At 45.1% G+C, this 19628-nt stretch overlaps 1 pseudogene across 1 annotated transcript; it reads right to left on the reverse strand.

Moving 5' to 3' along the window:
• Nucleotides 1-1627: 1627 nt before the first annotated feature.
• LOC308267390 (DNA-directed RNA polymerase III subunit RPC7-like) lies at nucleotides 1628-2255 on the reverse strand (annotated as a pseudogene). The gene has a single exon. The product of its transcript is annotated as a DNA-directed RNA polymerase III subunit RPC7-like (transcript).
• Nucleotides 2256-19628: the final 17373 nt, after the last annotated feature.

Consider the following 19628-nt stretch of genomic DNA (forward strand, 5'->3'; position numbering starts at 1 on the left):
AAAACATTTGTTCAACAAAACAAACAAAAATATATACTCATTCCTTGTCAGAAATAAAAATCAAGTTTGTTCAGATGATCAAAGCCTTATTGAGACAGACTGGCTCAATCAGGATGGCCGCTGAGTCCGTTCGCGACCGAATTATCTCAAAAAGGTGGACAAAGGTTTAGGTGGTAGTTCTGCAGCCACTTATCTGCAGCGATTTTTTCCCTTTTTATGAAATAAGCTCCTTTAAGTTCCTGTTCACGGTGCGGAAAAAATCTGACATAGATCAATGCCTCTTGTGCAATCGACCACTTTATTCTAGACACAAGTTTTTTTTTTTTTTTTTGGTGGTACTGGGGGTGGAACCCAGAGGCTTTCTACCTCCGGGCTATACTCCCAGACCTTTTTTATATTTTATTTGGAAACAGGGTCTCACTAGGTTGCTGAGAGCCTCACTAAGTAGCTGAGGCTGACTTCGAACCCGTGTGATCCTCCTGTCTCAGCCTCCTAAGCGCGGGGATTACAAGTGTGTGCCACCATACCCGGCTAGATACAAGATTTTTTATATTTCCCTATTTCCACGTGATTCCCTAGTAGAAAAGTGCAAACACCCAAAATACAATAGTGAGATACACATGTAAATCACCAACCCTGAACAAGACAAGGCCTGTGACATCACAGGTCCTTGTGATTGAAATCAGTCCCATGACCCTGCAGGTGGGTCTTGTGCTTGGAGTCAGCCCCTTTGGCCTTGCAGCTGCAGAGGCTTTTAGTGGGCAAATTCCAGAAGAACAAAAGTTACACCCAAAATCACTTGAAGAATCCAGTTTTTAAGAGTTTTCTTTAACCCTTTTGGAACTTTTATTCCTAGGGCTTAGTCCAATGTCCTTCTCTATCTAGCAACCTCCTTTGAGCTGAATGGGGAACGAAGTCCGAGATTCCAGCTTTCATACATGTAGGGAAAATCCGTGTACATTTATGATTATTTAGAGGATTTCGATGAATGTCTGCTGGATTTTGTCTGCAATACCATCTGCTGTCTGAACGCCTCACCCTATTAAACACTTAAACTATATTTTAGTAGACAGGGCCCAAAAAACAACATGAAGTTTTTATTATACGTCTTTTGTTCTGTCATAGCTATTTTAACCAGGTGGTTTCGCCCTGTCTCCAGGCAGCGCTATCACTAGGTGCAAAGGTCAAGAGTCCTTCTAGCCCTTGGCTCTATTGTAATGATTAGAATGAAGGTCAAAGATAGGGAGGAATTCTGCATTTGTAATTGCAGTAGTAGGAATGCTTCCACAGTATCTGAATTCTGACTAGATTTTATTACCATTTGAGCAAAGCCAAGGGCGTTTAGAGGCTTAGAAAAATTACTAGAAAATTTTCCACGGACTCAGTTTCTCTCACAGTCCTGATCTTACATCACTGGAGCAATTCGTGTGGAAAGTTAAAAGAATCATTACCAAAAGAATAATAGTTATGAAAAAATATCTAAGAGTGGGGGAATACTTTGGCCAGAGGCAATGCTCCCTCGGCTTCTCCTTGAGATGCTACTCAGTCATGCGTGGAAGCACACGCAGACATCAAGGAAAGCGGGCTGTGGCACCTTATCACAATAAATTTTTGAGAAATTTCATGGCTAATAGGTTGCTTCATCCATGTTGTAACTGCACCAAAATCACCTCCATCTTCAAAGTATAAATTAATGTAATTTTCCTCTTCTTGCTCTTCATCATACTCATCCTGTTCTGCAGCGTCGTCATCATCATTGTTATCATTGCCTTTACTTTTCTCTTTGCTTCCGTCTACCTCTGCATTTTCCTCATCTGATTTTTCACCATCACCTCTTTTTTCCAATTCCTCAATTGTTTTCTACACATCTGCAGTATTAGCAAGTGAAGTACCTTTTTGGATTTGGGGTCTGCCTTTTTGCATTTTTTTCCTTGGCATCATCTCTCTTGGAAGTCTCCAATCTGGTATCCATTCTTTGTATACCTTCATGTATCTTTTACTATACCTCTCAATATCTTGCTTTTCTTTTCTTCAGGTGTTTCAATAAAATAAGGCATTCTTTTCATTGTTTCTCTCAAATCCTGTTTCAAGGCCAACCTATATTCTTCACCTCCTGTTTTTAATGGAACTGGCTTGTAATCAGGAAATATTGGGGGTGGTTTCAACACATCGGGTAATTTTTCACCTCTGCTAAATCTAATAGCCTCAATATTAAAGGTATAGGCTGCAAATCCTCTTCCTCTATTCCCAGCCATTAGTACTAGTTATACCATAAGAGTGGGTAAATGCTGCTCTCTGGGTATGGAGGCTTGAGCAGGACCATGCACCCAATGCCAGCTGGCAAGAAAGGGGTGTGAGCGGCTGGCGCTGGTTCCTGCAGGAGCAGCTCCAGCCTGGCTCTCTTGTTTTCCTTTTGTAGTTATTGAACCTAGGAACATTCTACCTTCCTATACCCCCCCAGCTCTTTTTAATTTTTGTTTTGAAACACGGTTTTACTAATTTGCTGGAGCTGGTCTTGAAACTATAGTCCTCTTATCTCAGCTTCTTAAATACTATGATCACAGGTGTGTACTGCCATGACTAGCTCTTGTTTCTTTTCTTCCTTCCTTCCTTCCTTCCTTCCTTCCTTCCTTCCTTTCCTTTCTTTCCTTTCTTTCTTCTTTCTTTCTTTTTGCGGTACTGGGGATGGAACCCAGGGACATTCTACCTCTAAGCTACAACCCCAGACCCATTTTTTTGTTTTTGTTTTTTTAAAATCTTTGAAACAGGGTCTCACTGAGTTGGAGGGGCCTAAGTAGCTAAGGCTGTCCTCGAACCCCGATTCTCCGGAATGCTGGGATTACAAGTGGGTACCGCCATGCCTGGCTTCTTGTTTCTTTTTAGCATGATCGTTTTTCAGATTTTATTTCACTTTTCTTTTTACTTTTTAGGAAAAATATTTTGTAGGCCTTTATGGAAACAAATTGGGATAAATTTGATAGTTGGATCTTGACTTAAATTTATAACAATTTATTTTGTGATTTAAAATATGTATATATATAAATTTAAAAGTTTTAAATATGTTGAAGTGAACATTTTCCTCTTTCCCCCAATTCTCCCTCGTAATAGAAAAATGCTGGGATTATAAATGTGCATCACCACGTCCGGCTTTTGTTTTAATTTTCTAATCTCTTCTGAGTTTTGTGACTTGTTTATATAAATATTGTCTAATACTTTTGTAATCTTACTTAAATTTATATTTTTAATCTATTTGCAGTTTGGTTTTGTGTATTATTTGATGCAGAACTATTTTTCTCTTAAGTGGCTAGGAAGTTCTCTCCATACTGTCTGGGTAGTTCATTGTTTCCCCATTTACTTGGAAGCATCTAAAAGTCCATGTGTGTCTAATATTGACCCTCTGGCTTAAGTACTCCTGTCCAGTAGTTTCCAGTTAAATGTATACTCTGCTACAAAGATCCAAATCACTAGGACCCAGTTGAATTTAATAAGGACTATTTACTACCCATCTAAATTGTAGCAAGCTGTTTACCTTAGTAGTGACTTTGGGAAAATGTTGCCGTATTCCAACTCCATTATCAGTTTTTCAAAAGAAGTTATGGAGCTCTTTTATTTAGAATCAGTTTTTAACCACTTTCTCAACACAACTTTAAAAAACCACCAATTTTTTTTTTTTTTTTGGTGGTACTGGGGCTCCTGGAAACCCTTCTACTTCCGGGCCACACCCCCAGACCTATTTTTATACATTTTTAATTTGGAAACAGGGTCTCTTAAGCCAGTGCGGCTGGCTTCGAACCTGTGCAATCCCCCTGTCTCTGCCTCCCAAGCGCAGGGATTATAAGCGTGCGCCACCATGCTGGCCAAAACCACCAATTTTAAGTATATAATTCTGAATCTTGACAAATATATCCAGTTGTGTAACCATTATCACCATATAATATTGAGTATTTCTATCACCTCCAAAACAATTTTCTCATTTGCCTTTTCAGTTAGTCTTGACCTGCCTACCCTTGGACATGGCAGGCATTGATCTGCTTTTTGCAACTATATTTTTATTTTTTCCAAAATTACATATAAAAGGAATAGTACATATGGTCTGTCAGTTTTCTCAAATTGTGCATAATGCTATTAAAATTTGTCTATGCTGTTTCATGTGTCAGCAGTTCATTTCTTTTATTGCCATTGTATGAATAGTGAGTATTTGTCGTTTCATTCACCAGTTGATGGGGGCCACTTGGATTGTCTAGTTTCTGGTTATTGTAAATAAAGTTGCTAAGAATATCTGGGTAAAAGTCTTTGCTTGAACAAATGTTTTCAGTTCTCTGGGAGCAAATACCTGTAAGTGGGACTGATATTATGTACACATTTTACTTTATTAAAAAGTTCCAATTTCTGGCTATCTGATTTTCATATTTTTTACATTTACTTATTTAATTTTAAAATTTGAGATGGGTTCTAGCCAACTTTCCCAGGCTGCCCTGATGATCCTCCTGCTTCAGCCTCCCTCTAAAGTAGCTGGGATCCTTAGGTAGCTAGATTAGAGATGAGCTAGGCAGGGAAATAAATGGGACAGACCTCAGAAAAGATAAAGAAAAGATAAAGAGCTACAAATGATGCTCAGGGTTGTTGTTGTTTTTTTTTTTTTTTTTTTTTTAGAATGATGTTTCTACAAAACACCTCAAATTTTATTCATGGTATAAAAGTAGTAAGCGACACATTAATACAGAAAAACATATACTTACAGCTCATTCATTAGAACCAGAACAGTCAAGAAAAGTCAGTACATATTCTTGTTTTTACTACAAAAAGTAAAATCAAAAGTATACATTGGGAACTGAACTGTTTTTTAAATCTTTGTACAGATGTGATATACATGCTTTCTGGTTGGTAATACTCTACCAGACACTGCACTAAACCAAAGCTGACAGGAGTCCATGACCTCCTGCTTATGCTGAGCTAGACCAGTGGAACACCATCTTGGCAGGTGAGGTCCCAACAGAAAGAAACTGCAGAATCCCTGCCTGCCCTGACAGAAACCCCACCAAGCTGGCTTACCAGAAAGTGTTTTAAGCAGACATGCACACACTTACCATGCTACAACAGCAAGATAGCTCTAGTCTATTTCCAGTACACAGCAGACATTCACTGGTGTCCATGAGACAGGCACAACCATGTGGAAAGCATTGTGCCTTCTTAGCATTGACGACTAAAAAGCACACAGCATATAATACTTGGATCTTTAAGTGGGTAATCATGGACATTACAAGATTATACCCGCTATGTTAGCTTGAGTATTCATCTATAAAACTATATATTTTTAAAAAAAATGCTTAAAAGAGACTTCTAGAAGCAATGGGGCTACATTAGGACAGACAAGAGTATTACAAGCACTGCAAATATGACTGGGAGTTACTTGCACACAAAGCTGTTAAGTATGGACATCACTCTCAGTGCATCATACAGTCAACACAAGCTGTGATCAAGTAGATTCTGGAGTCTTAGGAGAGGCAGTTGGCTTGAGCAACTCCCTAGATAAATATCCACCCCCCCCCCAAAAAAAACCCATGGAGGGTGAAGAACTGAAACCCATGTAAAAAGTTATAATTTCACAGGGCTCATGCAAATACTGTGGGGTAAAGGGTTCATGATGTGTTGTTGTGCCGAGACCACCTGATTTTTCTTGGCATCTGTGTGGTCTCCCACGCAGCTAATAGGCAGGTTCTCAACGCAAGAAATAAGCCCCGAGAGAAGGTGTGGTCTTTGGCATAAGTACTCCCCACTTTTAGATATTCTTTCATAACTATTATTCTTTTGGTAATGATTCTTTTAACTCTCCACATGAATTGCTCCGGTGGTGTAAGATCAGGACTGTGAGAGAAACTGAGTCTGTGGAAAACAAACTTTCTGGTAATTCATCTAAGCCTCTAAACGTCCTCGGCCTTGTTCAAATGGTAATAAAATCTAGTTAGAATTTAGATGCAGTGGCAGCATTCCAGTCAGTAATTACAAACGCAGATTTTCCTCTATCTCTGACCTTCGTCCTAATCACTAACTTACAACAAAAGCCCTAGAAGGGAGGCAACCCAGTGCCTCTATTTACCCCTCTCTTTGTGATCCTGCCCAGATACAGGAAGACAAACGTTGGGTGTGACATCAAAGCAACCTAGTTTATGAATAGCTAACACCACCCAATACAATGGAGCTGAAGGCTAGGAAGATTCTTGACCTTTACACCCAGTATGAGCCCTGCCCGAGATGGGGGAGGCACCACGTGGCTAAGAAAAAGATATTACAAAGGGTCTGGGACAGGAATATGGATTATTTATAAGATGAATAGGTTTCTAATAAGCCTGTCATTTGAGGAAAAGTGTTCAGCAGTTAAGGAAGTACATCTGACAACTAAATCTAAAAACTTCATGGTATTTTTTGGTGTTCATCTGCCAAACTGTGTTGTGAGTTTGCTTAAGCTTTCAGAATTTAGAAAGCAAGGCGGGCGACACCTGGGAGAACTCCGTCACATCCACCTGGATCGCCGCATCTCCCCATGCCTGCCATATGGACTAAGCCCTAAAGATAGAAAGTTCCAAAAAAGTTAAAGAAGATTCCATGAGAGGCCTCCAAGCCCTGGGTGTGCCCGTTTCTCCTGGAAGTTGCCCTTTGGAACTGCCTGTCTGCAAGATCCGGAGAAGATCTAAGCTAATCTCTTGAAGGCCGGACTAGTTTTTTTTTTTTTTTACCTTTGTTTACATGTCATTCACTATTGTTTTGCAGTGATTGCACTCCCCTCTTTTCTCTTGTTATTAACCTCACTGGTGAAGGGTATAAATTTTTCTGGGTTCTTGTAATAAAGTGTCAATAGCTCAAGAAGCTTTTGTCCATGTCAGATTCTTTCCAGAAGCGCCGCAAATAGGAACTTAAAGAAATTTATTTCCTAGAAGGGAAAGAATCGCTGCAGATAAGCAGCTGCAGAACAGCACCTGAACCTTCGCCCATTGTTTTCTGAGATTATTCAATCGTGAGTGGACTCACGGCAATTTTGATTGAGCCAGTCTGTGGCAGGTGGCGTTCAATGTGGATATTCAGGTTGAATCCAGAAAGGTAAGCTATCTCTTCTCTTTATTTCTTTAAAAATTTCAGGTGAAGGATAGGTCCTCGTCAGAGCGCTACAGGCTCGCTGATCATTTTATCAGTTAAGGATGAGAAGAATATAGTAAATTAGAATATGAGTCAGGAAATGACATATGCTGTAGTCATGAAGGGGCAAACATTTAATTTATGTATAAAAGCTAATAAGAATAGTGCTAAGAAAGCACCAGAAAGGAGGACTTCCGGGAAGATGGCGATGGAGGAAAGCGGCACTTACAAGTCCCGCTAACAATCCAAATCTACTACCACAAAACCAGTGCCTTTCAGAGTCAGAAAACACCACCAGCAAAGAAATAAAAACGGTAAATACAAGGAACAGAGAAAAAGAGCTGGAAAAACAAGACACTGAAAAAAAACCAGCCCGAAGTGCCGCACCTGCGTGGCGCGGAGCGGCTGGAGCAGCCGGAGCGGCCAGAGCCACAGCACGGATTGGGGGGAGCCGCGGAGCGGAGTGGCCTGAGCAGCCGGAGCAGCCAGAGCCGTGTCGCGGAACAACCGGAGCGACCAGACCCACAGTGCAGAGCAGCCGGAGCCGCGGTTCAGAGCAGCCGAGCAGAGCGGCCAGAGCAGCTGAGCGGAGCGGCCAGAACAGCCGGAGCAGCCAGAACCGCAGCGCGGATTGGCTGGAGCGGCAGCGTGGAGTGGCCGGAACCGCGGAGCGGAGCGGCTGGAGCAGCCAGAGCGGAGCGGCCAGAACAGCCGGAGCAGCCAGAGCCGTGTGGCGGAACGGCCGGAGCGGCCAGAATGGCCAGACCTGCAGTGCAGAGCAGCCAGAGCCGCGGTGCAGAGCGGCCGGAGCAGCTGGAGTGGCCAGAGCCGTGGTGCTGAGCAGCCAGAGCTGCGGCGCAGAGCGGCTGGAGCGGCGCGGCCTACATCTCCCCGAGCAGCACCAGGCTCCAGAGAGGAGGGAGACTCAAAACAGAGCTCAAATCCAGAGAGGAGGTACTCTGGCCTCATGGCCTAGGATGCAGAAGCAGTGTCTTACTGCTGGCGGCAGTGGCGAGTTCACTGGACGGCCCTAGACCAACCCACTCAACCAGCCACCAGACGCCTGAGAGGAGGGGTGGACAGTGAGCCGAGGTGAGCAGGTGCTGAACAGCCGGGCGGCAGTCAGCAGTTTTGTTGGTGCAGGGAACATCTAAAGCTCCCAAGGGCCGGGCACAGCACAACTGGCAAGGACTCAGAGCGGAGTTCAAAACCAGAGAAGAAATACGCTGCATCACGGCTGAGGCCGTGGCAGTGGTGCCATATTGCCAGTGGCGGCAGCAGCGAATCCACCGAGTTCACTACAGCTCCATCAGCGCACTCAACAAACGTGAGTCAAATTGCGGCCCCTAGGGGAGAAATCCCAGTACTGCACTCCCAGGGACTTGCGCAGATAGTCTCCCTGGGTCGGAGATTTTAGCAGTGCAGCCCAGTGGGGGAGTGGCAGTGGCAGAGATATCATACCATAGTCACAACTCCCCACTGGAGAACGCCCAACTTGGCACCCTCCACGGTCTAAGCAGCCTTGATTGACTCCCTGGGTCTGAGACTTTGTGATACAACCCAGTAAAGGAGTAGTGGTGACTGAGATACCACAGACTCGAGATCCAGAGCATCTTAAGTGAACTCGTAGTGACTCAGGGAAGAACCCAGAGAAGGCACAAACTTCCAAAATCATGGGAAAGAGAAATAACAATGGAGCAGTGAATGCCAACAACCCTACAACATCAGAATCTGATAACACAGAAATCCAAAGATCTCTAGAAGATCAAATTAGGAAAATAACTTTAGAAATAATAGAGGACTTTCGAAAAGAATTTAGAGAGAGTCAAAAAGAGATAAAGGATGCAATTAATGAAGTAAAGGCCCCAATTCAAAGTATAAACAACAGATTAGACCACATGGAGAATAGAATCTCGCTTCTTGAGATGATCATTCTAAAAATGAACGCATAGTTTCTAATTTAGAAAAAAAAAAAACCCGACAGCAGGAATCTGACATTGAAGAAATATGGGCCCATTTCAAGAGAGCTAACCTAAGAATAATTGGAATAGAGGAGGGAAAAGAAGGTGAAACCAAAGGGATCAACAATCTCTTCAAGGAAGTAATAGCAGAAAATTTTCCAAACATAGATCAAGAGGTCGATACACAGGTCCAGGAAACTTATAGAACTCCCTTTAGACAGGATCAGAGAAGAGGATCCCCACGCCACATAATTGTCAAAATGACTAATGTGGAAGCCAAGGAGAGAATCTTAAAGGCAACAAAAACAAAAGGCCGTGTGACATACAGAGGCAAACCAATTAGAATCACTCCAGACTTCCCAAACCAAGTTATGAAAGCCAGAAGGGCTTGGAGTAACATATTCCAAACTCTGAAAGAAAACAACTTCCAGCCAAAAATTTCCTACCCAGCAAAACTATCCATCAAATTAGATGGGGAAATAAGAAGCTTCCATGACAAACAGCAACTGAAGGAATTTATGTCTTCAAAACCAGCGCTAGAGAAAATACTCAAGGAGATTAACTGCAAAGAGGAAATGGGTAATACACGCCAGAACCAAAGAAACAAGAATTCCCATCCAGCAGACAACTAAGCAAAGAAGAATAAACAGTATCTCAAACAGAAATAAGATCTTAACATGTTGGGAATTAAAAATTATCTCTCTATAATCACACTGAATGTAAACGGCCTCAACTCCCCAATAAAAAGACATAAAGTGGCAAAATGGATTAAAAGCCAGAATCCATCCATCTGCTGCTTACAAGAAACACACCTTACAAGTAAAGATAGGAACAAACTCAAGGTAAAGGGCTGGAGCAAGGTAATCCATGCTAATTGTACTCGACGACAAGCAGGAGTAGCAACTATGATATCAGACAAGTTAGTCTTCAAACCCAAACTTATTAGAAGAGACAAAGAAGGTCACATTTTATGGTAAAAGGAATAGTCCAGCAAGAGGAAATAACAATAATCAACATCTATGCCCCAAACATAGGGGCAGCTACTTTCATAAATCAAACTCTTTGTGACATGAAGTCACACATAAATTCCAACACAATAATACTGGGAGACTTCAACACACCTCTCACAATACTAGACCGATCTTCTAGACAAAGGGTCAGTAAAGATGTCTCAGAACTAAAGAACACCATTAACCAAATGGACCTGTTGGACACATATAGAATATTTCACCCAACTACAGCAGAGTTTACATTTTTCTCAGTTGCTCATGGAACCTTCTCCAAAATAGATCACATCCTGGGACACAAAATGAGCACTAGCAAATTTAAAAAATGTTACATACTTCCCTGTGTCATTTCAGACCATAATGGAACGAAACTAGAAATCAACTATAAGAAGACCCAGAGAAACAACATAAACATGTGGAGACTGAACACCACACTTCTGAATGAAGAATGGGTCATAGAAGATGTAAAAGGTGAAATCAAGAAATTTCTAGAAACAAATGAAAATAAAGAAACAACATATCAAAACCTCTGGGACACTTTGAAGGCAGTATTAAGAGGAAAATTTATAGCACTGAGTCCTCACATAAGAAAAACAGAAAATCTTCAAATAAATAGCCTTATGACACACCTCAAAGCCCTTGAAAAGCAGGAACAATTGAACCCCAAAGCCAGCAGAAGACGGGAAATTATTAAAATAAGAGCAAAAATTAACGAAATAGAGAATAAAAAAATACAGAAAATCAACAAAACCAAAAGCTGGTTTCTTGAAAAAATTAACAAGATTGATAAACCCCTAGCCAACCTAACTAAAAAAAAGAGAGAATCAACCCAAATTATGAAGATAAGGGATGAAAAAGGACACATTACTACTGACAGTGTAGAAATCCAGAGGATTATCAGAAACTATTTTGAAAAACTATACTCCAACAAAATGGAAAATCTGGAGGAAATCGACAACTTCCTAGATAAATACAACCTTCCTAAACTGAGTCAAGAAGATATAGAACACTTAAACCAACCAATAACAATCAAAGAGATTGAAATAGCAATAAAGAGCTTACCATCAAAGAAAAGCCCAGGACCAGATGGTTTCCCAAGTGAATTCTATAAAACCTTTATAGGAGAACTAATCCCAATACTACCCAAACTATTTCAGGAAATAGAAAAAACCGGGACTCTCCCAAATACATTCTATGAAGCCAACATCACACTAATACCCAAACCGAATAAAGACAGTTCAAGGAAGGAAAACTACAGGCCTATATCTCTGATGAACTTGGATGCAAAACTATTAAACAAAATACTACCAACACGCATTCAAAACCACATCAAGAAAATCATTCACCATGACCAGGTAGGGTTCATCCCAGGGATGCAAGGCTGGTTCAATATACGGAAATCAATCCATGTAATTCATCATATAAACAGAATCAAAGACAAAAACCACATGATCATCTCAATAGATGCTGAAAAAGCATTTGATAAAATTCAACATCCATTTATGATAAAAACACTGCAGAAAATTGGAATAGAAGGAACATATCTCAACATTATTAAGGCAATCTACAATAAGCCCACTGCCAACATCATATTAAATGGGGAAAATCTTCAAGAATTCCCCCTAAAAACTGGAACGAGACAAGGATGTCCACTATCACCACTTCTCTTCAATATAGTACTAGAGACTCTAGCCAGAGCAATAAGGTGAGAAAAGGAAATCAAAGGAGTACAAATAGGAAAAGAAGAACTTAAGCTTTCACTATTTGCTGATGACATGATACTATATTTAGAAAACCCAACAAACTCAACCAAAAGGCTTATAGAACTGATCAACAAATTCAGCAAGGTATCTGGATACAAAATCAATCTTAAAAAATCAGAAGCTTTCCTGTACACCAACCATAAATCCACTGAAAAAGAAATTCAGAAAACACTTCCACTCAGGATCTCCCACAAAAAAATAAAATACCTAGGAATAAACTTGACCAAGGAGGTAAAAGATCTCTATAAAGAAAATTATAAAACACTGAAAAAAGAAATCGAAGAAGATCTTAGAAGATGGAAAGATCTTCCCTGTTCATGGATTGGCAGAATAAATATCATTAAAATGGCCATCCTCCCAAAAGTGATCTACAGATTTAATGCAATGCCCATTAAACTACCAAGATCATTCCTCACAGACATAGAAAAATCAGTCCTTAAATTTATCTGGAATAACAAAAAGCCCAGAATAGCCAAGGTAGTTCTCAGCAACAAAAACCACGCAGGAGGAATCACAACACCTGACTTTAAACTATACTACAAAGCCATTGTAATAAAAACAGCATGGTACTGGCAAAAGAACAGATATATAGACCAATGGAGCAGAATAGAAGACCCAGAAACAAGTCCACACACTTTCAGCCAACTGATTTTTGACAAAGAGGCCAAAAACATACACTGGAAAAAAGATAGCCTCTTCAACAAATGGTGTTGGCAAAACTGGTTAACCATATGCAGAAAATTGGATGTTAATCCCACTTTTTCACCCTGTACAAAAGTCAACTCACGATGGATCAAAGACTTGGAATTTAAACCAGAGACTTTGAAGCTCCTTGAAGAGGGCATAGGTCCAACACTACAACACATAGGCACAGACAAACATTTCCTCAACAAGACCCCAAAGGCACAACAAATTAAAAGGAGAATCAATACACGGGATTGCATGAAACTGAAGAGCTTCTGTTAAGCAAAGGAAACTATCAAGCATCTCAATCTAGAGCCAACAGAATGGGAGAAGATTTTTGCCACCTACACCACTGATAGAGGACTAATATCTAGAATATACAGAGAACTCAAGAAACTCAACACTAAGTAAACAAAGCATCCAATAACAAAATGGGCAAATGAACTAAATAGACACTTCACAAAAGAAGAAATTCAAATGGCCAATAAATGCATGAAAAAAATGCTCAATATCACTGGCAATCAGAGAGACGCAAATCAAAACTACCCTGAGATTTCACGTAACTCCAACTAGAATGGCCATCATTCAAAACACAAACAACAACAGATGCTGGCGAGGATGTGGAGAAGTGGGAACTCTAAGACATTGTTGGTGGGATTGCAAATTAGTGCAATCACTTTGGAAAACAGTATGGAGACTCCTCAGAAGAATGGGAACAAATCTACCATTTGATCCAGCAATACCACTGTTGGGTATCTACCCAAAAGAAAAGAAACCAAACTACCAAACTAATGCATGTGTATCTATGTTCATAGCTGCACAATTCACCATAGCCAAACTATGGAACCAGCCAAGATGTCCATCAACAGATGAATGGATTACAAAACTGTGGGATATGTACACAATGGAATTTTACTCAGCCATCAAAAAAACCTCAATTACATAATTTTCAGGGAAATGGATGGAACTGGAGGACATTATGCTAAGTGAGATTAGTCAGTCACAAAAAATAAGAAATCAGATGCTTTCCCTAATATGTGAGAGTTAGGGAGAAAAGAGGAGCAAACCAGACAACCTAAAGGAGGAGAAATGAGGGGGGAAGAGGAAAATCTCTAAAGGTCACAATGTACTTAAACATATCGAAGTCAGTCACTAAGCCAAGCAAGGGAGGGAGGGACAGGGAGGGAATGGGGTGGGATTTGGGTAGGGGTTAAATCAGCGATGAGTACATGTTTGTACACACAAGTTTTTTACCCCAATAAGTTGTATGAATATAATGCACCAATAAAAAAAAATAAAAAAAAGAAAGCACCAGAAAGCAGTATGGGAAATCAGGTGAGTAAGAATCCTTTTACAAAATTAGTATACCATCTTTTAAAGCAATATAAGATAAAGATAAAGATATCACCAAAAGAACCACAAAAGTGCTATAATGTATCAATAGAATACATTCCTTGGCTTCCAGAGGAAGGAACTCTAAAGAAAGAAACATGGAACATTCATATTTATTATAAAAGCCTGTTGGCAAGAGGAGAAACACCTCCCCCTAGTGGTGGGTCATTTAGTCTTTAATTAGAATTATCATTCAACAAATTGACGGCACGATTTTGATATAGGAAAGTGAAACTGAAAAATTGCTTCATGTATATAAATTGTCAGAGGAAAATCTAGATCATGCTAAAAATCAGAAAGATATATTTGCATCAGAAAGCCCAGGAAATGAAATTGGGATGAGTGCCCTGGCGCCAGCGCTCACTTCCAATTTTTGCCCCTGTGGCAGAAAGAAAAAATATAAAATAACCATACAACCTTTTGAACAAAGAGTGGATCCAGTCCTGCCAAAACTTAGGTCTTTTAAATCTTGGGACTAGCTTTCACCTTTCCTGTCACTTTTAATCCTGACCTGCTGCAGCAAACTAATTGGAGAGGGTCTAACTTTGATACTATCTCTTCTTTCTAAAAAGACATGCATGCTTTATGAGCTTATTTCTAATTACTGCATTGAATTCTTATACTCTTGAGCAGAGAACTGGATCCTTTGTGATTTCTGTACAGTAACAGGTCATACAGGACAACAATATTTGAAATGGCAAATGTGACTCAGTGAGAAAGCAAAATAAATTATTTTACTGAAATTGGAGTTAGGGTGCCAGAATGCCTGGATGCCTAGGGTTTTGGTGCCTGTGTGTTTGGATGCCTAGGGTTTTGGTGCCTGTGTGTCTGGGTGCCTAGGGTTAGGGTGCCTGGGTGCCTGGGTGCTTAGAGTTAGGGTGCATGGGTCAAAACGGTTAGGGTTCCTGGTTGTCTGGGTGCCTAGGGTTAGGGTACCTGTGTACTTGAGTGCCTAGGGTTAGAGTGCCTGGGTACCTGGGCGCCTAGTGTTAAGGTGCCTGGGTGCCTGTGCTCCTAGGGTTAGGATGCCTGGGTGTCCTGGTGACTAGGATTAGGGTGCTTGGATGCCTGGGGGCCTAGGTTTAGAGAGCATGGGTGTCTGGTTGCCTAGGGTTAGAGTGCCGGGGGCCTAGGTGCATTGGGTTAGGGTCCCTGGGTGTCTGGGTGCATAGTGTTAGTGTGCCTGGGAGCCTGGTTGCCTAGAGTTAGGGTGACAGTGTGCCTGGGTGCCTAGGGTTAGGGTGCCTGGAAGCCTAGGAGCCTATGGTTAGGATGCCTGTGTGCCTGAGTGCCTAGGGTTAGGGTGCCTGTGTGCCTGGGTGCCTAGGTTTAGGGTTCCTATGTACATAGGGTTATGGTGCCTGGGTGCCTGGGTGCCTAGTTTTAGGGTTCTTGGGTGCCTGGTTGCCTAGGTTTAGGGTGCCTTGGAGCCTAGGTGCATAGAGTTATGGCCCCTGGGTGCCTGGGTTTGTATTGACAGGGTGCCTGGGTGCCTAGGGTTAGGGTGACAGTGTACCTGGGTGCCTAGGGTTAGGGTGCATGGGAGCCTGGAAGCCTAGGCTTAGGGTGCCTGGGTGAATAGGTTTAGAGTGCCTGGATGCCTGGGTGCCTAGGTTTAGTGTGCCTGGGTGCTTAGGGTTAAGGAGCCTGGGTGCCTAGTTTTTGGGTTCCTGGGTGCCTCCTTGCCTTGAGTTAGAGTGCCTGTGTGCCTGGGTTCCTAGGATTAGGGTGCCAGGATGCCTGGATGTTTGGGTGCCTGTGTGTCTGGGTGCCTAGGGTTAGGGTGCCTGGGTGCTTAGGGTTAGGTTGCATGGGTAAAAATGGCTAAGGTCCTGGTTGCCTGTGTGCCTAGGGTTAGGGTTCATGGTTGCCTGGGTGCCTAGGGTTAGGGTACCTGCATACCTGAGTGCCTAGGGTTAGAATGCCTGGGTACCTGGGTGCCTAGTGTTAAGGTGCCTGGATGCCTGGGGGGCCTAGGTTTAGGGAGCATGGGTGTCTGGTTGCCTAGGGTTAGTGTGCCGGGGGCCTAGGTGTGTTGGGTTAGGGTCCCTGTGTGCCTGGGTGCATAGTTAGTGTTCCTGGGTGCCTGGTTGCCTAGAGTTAGGGTGACAGTGTGCCTGAGTGCCTATGGTTAGGGTGCCTGGAAGCCGGGGAGCCTACGGTTAGGATGCCTGTGTGCCTGAGTGCCTAGGGTTAGGGTACCTGGGTGCCTGGTGCCTAGTGTTAGGGATACTGGGTGCTTAGGTGCCTAGGTTTAGGGTGCCTTGGTGCCTGGGTGCCTGGTGCCTAGTGTTAGGGTTCCTGGATGCCTGGATTCCTAGGTTTAGGGTGCCTGGGTGCCTAGGGTTAGGGTGCCTGGGTGCATAGGGTTATGGTGCCTTTGTGCCTGGGTGCCTAGAGATAGGGTGCCTGGCTGCATAGGTTTAGGGTGCCTGGATGCCTGAGTGCCTAGGGTTAGGGTGATGGGTACCTGGGTGCCTAAATTTAGTGTTTCTGGGTGCCTAGGTTTAGGATACCTGGGTGCCTAGGGTTAGGGTGCATGGGTACCAGAGTGCCTAGGTGCCTAGGGATAGGGTGACTGGTGCCTGGATGCATAAGTTTAGGGAGCCAGGGTGCCTGGGTGCCTAGGGTTAGGGTGCCTGGGTGCCTAGGGTTAGGGTGCCTGGTTGCCTCGGTGCTTAGTGTTAGGATGCCTGGGTTTTTGGGTGCCTGGGTGCCTGGTTGTCTAGGGTTAGGGTGCCTGTATGCCTGGGTGCCTAGGGTTAGGGTGCCTGGATGCCTGGATGACTAAGGTTAGGGTCCCTGGGTTCCTGGGTACCTAAGATCAGGGTGCCTGGGTAAGGGTGCCTGGGTGCCTGGTTGCCTAGGTTTAGGGTTCCTGGGGACATAGGGTTAGGGTTCCTCATTGCCTGTGTGCCTAGGTTTAGGGTGCCTGGGTGCCTGGTTGCCTAGGGTTAGTGTGCCTGTGTGCCTGGGTGCCTAGGGTTAGGGTTCCTGTGTACATAGGGTTATGGTGCCTGAGTGCCTAGTTTTAGGGTTCTTGGGTGCCTGGTTGCCTAGGGTTAGGGTGCCTGGGAGCCTAGGTGCATGGAGTTATGGCCCCTGGGTGCCTGGGTGCCTAGGGTAAGGGTGCCTGGGGTTCTAGGTGCCTAGGGTGAGGGTACCTGGGTGCCTTGGTGCCTAGGGTTAGGTGGCCTGGGAGCCTGGGTGCCTAGGTTTAGGGTTCCTGGGTGAATAGGTTTAGAGTGCCTGGATGCCTGGGTGCCTAGGCTTAGTGTGCCTGGGTGCCTGGGTGCTTAGGGTTAAGGAGCCTGGGTGCCTGGGTGCCTAGGTGCCTAGGGTTATGGTGCGTGAATACCTAGGTTTAGAGTGCCTGGGTTCCTCGGATTAGGATTCCTGTGTACCTGGGTTTCTAGGTCTATGGTGCCTGAGTGCCTGGGTGCCTAATTTTTAGGTGCCTGGTTGCTTCGTTGCCTAGGGTTAGGGTGCCTGTGTGCCTGGGTGCCTTGGATTAGGGTCCCTGGGTGCCTAGGGTTAGGGTTCCTGGGTGCCTGGGTGCCTAGGGTTAGGGTGCCTGGGTGCCTAGGGTTAGGGTGCCTGGTGCCTAGGTTAAGGGTGCCTGGGTGCCTAGTTTTTTGGTGCCTTGGTGCCTGGTTGCCTAGAGTTAGGGTGCTATGTGCCTGGTTTCCTAGGATTAGGGTGCCAGGATGCCTGGATGCCTAGGGTTTGGGTGTCTGGGTGCCTTGTGCTTTGGGTCAGTTTGCCTATGTGCCTGTGTGCCTAGGTGCCTGGGTGCCTGGGTGCCTAGGGTTAGGGTGCATGGGTAAAAATGGTTAGGGTTCCTGGTTGCCTGTCTTCCTAGGGTTAGGATGCATGGTTGCCTGGGTGCCTAAGGTTAGGGTACCTGCATACCTGGGTGCCTAGTGTTAGAGTGCCTGGGTGCCTAGGGTTAGGGTGCATGGGTAAAAACTGTTAGGGTTCCTGGTTGCCTGTGTTCCTAGGGTTAGGATGTGTGGTTGTCTGAGTGCCTAAGGTTAGGGTACCTGCGTACCTGGGTGCCTAGTGTTAGAGTGCCTGGGTGCCTGGGTGCCTAGTGTTAAGGTGCCTGGGTGCCTGTGTTCCTAGGGTTAGGGTTCCTGGGTGCCCTGGTGACTAGGATTACAGTGCCTGGGTGTCTGGTTGCCTAAGGTTAGGGTGCTGGGGGCCTAGGTGTGTAGGATTAGGGTCCTTGGGTGCCTGGGTGTGTAGTGTTAGTGTGCCTGGGTGCCTGATTGCCTAGGGTTAGAGTGACAGTGTGCCTGGGTGCCTAGGGTTAGTGTGGCTGGAAGCCTGGGAGCTTACAGTTAGGATGCCTGTGTGCCTGAGTGCCTAGTGTTTGGGTTCCTGGGTGCCTGGGTGCCTAGGTTTAGGGTACTTGGCTGCCAGGGAGCTTGGGTGTCTAGTTTTTGGGTGCCTGGTTGCCTCGAGGCAGGGATCAGAGCCTGCCGAAGGGTTAGGCTGGTGCTGGTGCCAGCAGCCAGCATCGGAGCCTGCTGTGATGCAAGGCCAGTGTAGGGTCCTCCGAGGCTGGGATTGGAGCCTGCCAAGGGGTTAGGCGGGTGCTGGGGACAATGGCCGATATTGTTTCCTTCTGTGAGGAAATGCCACTACTGAGGCCTCTGAGGCCAGGATCGGAGCCTGCCGAGGGGTTATGCCAGTGCTGGGGCCAACGAGGCCAGGATTGGAGCCCACTGTGAGGCAAGGCTGGTGGTGGGGCCTCCAAGGCTGGGATTGGAGGCTGCCAAGGGTTTAGGCTGGTGGCGGGGCCAGTGAGGCCAGGATTGGAGCCTGCCATGAGGCAAGGCCAGTGCTGGGGCCTCCAAGGCCAGGATCAGAGCCAGCCAAGGGGGCCAGCGGCCAGTATCAAAGCCTGCCGTGAGGCAAGGCCGGTGCTGGGACCTCTGAGGACGGTATTGGAGCCTGCTGAGGGGTAAAGCCGCTGCTGGGGCCAATGGCCGTCATCAGAGCATGCTGTGAGGAAAGGCCACTACTGGGGCCTCCAAGGCTGGAATCAGAGCCTGCTGAGGGTTTAGGCTGATGCCGGGGCCAGCGGCCAAAATTTGAGCCTGCCATGAGGCAAGGCCAGTACTGGGGTCTTCAAGGCCAGGATTGGAGGCTGCCGAAGCGTTAAGCCAGTGCTGGGGCCAGTGAGGCCAGGATTGGAGCCTGCCGTGAGGCAACGCCAGTGCTGGGGCCTCCAAGGCCAATATCAGAGCCTGCCGAGGGGTTAGGCTGATCCTGGGGCCAGTGGCCGGCATCGTTGCCTTCCGTGGGGCAAGGCCGCTACTGAGGACTCCGAGGCCAGAATCAGAGTCTGCTGAGGGGTTAGGCCGTTGCTAGGGCCAGCGAGGCTGGGATTGAAGCCTGCCTTGAGGCAAGGCCATTGCTGGGGCCTCCGAGGCAGGAATCGAAGCCAGCCGAGGGGTTAGGCCAGTGCCGGGGCCAGTGGCCAGCATCGGGTCTAGCCATGAGGCAAGGCCAGTGCTGGGGCCTCTAAGGCCAGGACCAGAGCCTGCCGAGGGGTTAGGCAAGTGCCAGGACCAGCGAAGCTGGGATCGGAGCCTGCCATGAGGCAAGTTGGTGCTGCGGCCTCTGAGGCCAGGATTGGAGCCTACTGAGGGGTTAGGCTGGTGCCGGGGCAGCGAGGCCGT

The sequence above is a fragment of the Muscardinus avellanarius genome (assembly GCF_963383645.1).
Source record: "Muscardinus avellanarius genome assembly, chromosome: 10".
NCBI lineage: Eukaryota > Metazoa > Chordata > Mammalia > Rodentia > Gliridae > Muscardinus > Muscardinus avellanarius.